Consider the following 2,413-nt stretch of genomic DNA (forward strand, 5'->3'; position numbering starts at 1 on the left):
AGTCCGGGGCAGGCTGCGCCCAGGAGGGCAGGAGGGGCTGTGCAGCTGGGCCCTGGATGGGGCTTAGGAGGCGCTGGGCCCTCGAGGCTTGCTCTCCCCGAAGACCCCTCTTTTTCAGCCTCATCTCCAAGGAAAGGAGCCCTTTCTCAGCCTCCAGCCCCAAGGCCTGGTTGAGTTCATAGAAAAGCAGGGTATCCTAGTCCCCAGCAAAGCCCACCGACTCTCCACTCTTGGGAATTTGGTGAAACTCCCGTGACGCGCGCGGGAAAGGGAGTGTTTGGGGAGCTATCTGGTCGACCTGGTTTCCCTCGCTTTCTTCCTCGGTGTAGGAAACAGACCCCAGGTAGAGGAAACCCCTTCTCGGGGCATGGGCGCACCCACCCAGTGCTGATGGGGGCTCTAGTGGTTAAGTTAGGGGAAGGAATCTAGGATTAGGTGATCTTCTCCAGGTTTGACTTCCCACCAGTGTTTTAGATAGTTCAACTCCCTGGAGGTCTAGAGATGAGGAGATGCTCTACGCCAGCGGTTCTCAACCTGTGGGTCGCGACCCCTTTGGTGGTCGAACGACCCTTTCACAGGGGTCGCCTAAGACCATCCTGCATATCAGATATTTACATTACGATTCATAACAGTAGCAACATTACAGTTATGAAGTAGCAACGAAAATAATTTTATGGTTGGGTCACAACATGAGGAACTGTATTAAAGGGTCAGAAGGTTGAGAACCACTGCTCTACGCCAACTCTGGGTGATCTGCTATGAGTGGCTGTCATCCAAGATGCTGGGAAGGAGCAGATCCTGTCGCTCAGAGGTTCTCAACCTGAGGGTCGAACGACCCTTTCACGGGGGTCGCCTAAGACCATCGGAAAACACATATATAATCACATATGGTTTTTGTGATTAATCACTATGCTTTAATTATGTTTAATTTGTAACAATGAAAATACATCCTGCATATCAGATATTTACATGACGATTCATAACAGTAGCAAAATTACAGTTATGAAGTAGCAACGAAAATAATTTTATGGTTGGGGGTCACCACAACATGAGGAACTGTATTAAAGGGTCGCGGCATTAGGAAGGTTGAGAACCACTGCTGTAGCTGCTGGTGCTAGAGCAGTTTCTGATCCTCCTACCTGGTGAGGTCAAGACCCGGATGAGAGAGCAATGCTTAGAGAGTGCAGCTGAAGCTGTAGCTGTTGTGGAAGACCGGGAGAGTGGGTGAAAAGGAAGTTTTTAAAGCGGGAGTGATTAAGATTCAGAAGCACAGATACGTGGCCTTTTGGTACCCAGCTTGAAGACAGCAACCATTTTGCTGTCCCAAGGAACAGCCATTAAGGCTTTCAACAAATAACATGCTGGCCTGTTTCAGGGAATTATTTGTTTCTTTTCAGTGGATTTTTGATCTTGTGTTTCTGAGGTGCTTTTTTATTATTATTATTCCCACTTTGTTCCTTTACTTATGAAGTCTTTAAATCTGCTTGTGTTCCAATGTCAGACACTGCCTTTCCCATAATATGCTCAATGAGTATTTACTGAATGTCTGATTAAATGATTTAGAAAGGTGGTTTCCGCAATTTGGCGTGTTTTTTTTTATAAAAGTCCCACAGAATATCTAGTTTTAAAATGTTTAAATTATTGCCCTTGCCAGGTAGCTCTGTTGGTTAAAGTGTCATCCCAATGCATCAAGGTTGTGGGTTCAATCCCTGATCAGAGCACATACAAGAATCAACCAATGAATGCATAAATAAGTGGAACAACAAATCAATGTTTCTCTCTATCTCTTACTTGAGATACTATATTGATAAGGACTGAGTCATAATATGGACCAAGGAGCAAGAAATGCTCTTATCAGTTACTGGTGTTTGCCATGAGTGTTTGTGGTGTGAGTGTGTATCTGTATGTCTGCCTATGTATTAAGAAATGAGGCCCTGTCTCTCATTAAGGTCCTTATGTCTTCAATCCTGCCATACTTCTAAGATGACTGTCCATCTTCACTGAAAATATTGAGGTTCCCTAATTCACAACTTTATTAATCTGGAATTTCAGGGGACCCCAAATAGCCAAACAATCTTGAAAAAAAAACAAAGTAGGAGGACTCACACTTCCCAATTTCAAACCCTTTACAAAACTACAGTAATCAAAACATGATACTGGCATAAGGATAGACATATACATCAATGGAATACTGTTAGAAAACTGTACTGTGGCTGAGAGACAGGAGAAAGAGGCTGACAACTCCAGCATTACATCAAGAGTTTATTAAGGGAAGATGGCGGCATAGGTAAACACCGGAGACTGCTGCCGCAAACAACCACTTCAAAAATACAACTAAAAGACAGAACGGACATCACCCAGAACCACAGGAAGGCTGGCTGAGGAGAGACTCTTCAACTAGAAGGAAAAACAA

Source organism: Myotis brandtii, unplaced genomic scaffold (genome assembly GCF_000412655.1).
Source record: "Myotis brandtii unplaced genomic scaffold, ASM41265v1 scaffold2720, whole genome shotgun sequence".
NCBI lineage: Eukaryota > Metazoa > Chordata > Mammalia > Chiroptera > Vespertilionidae > Myotis > Myotis brandtii.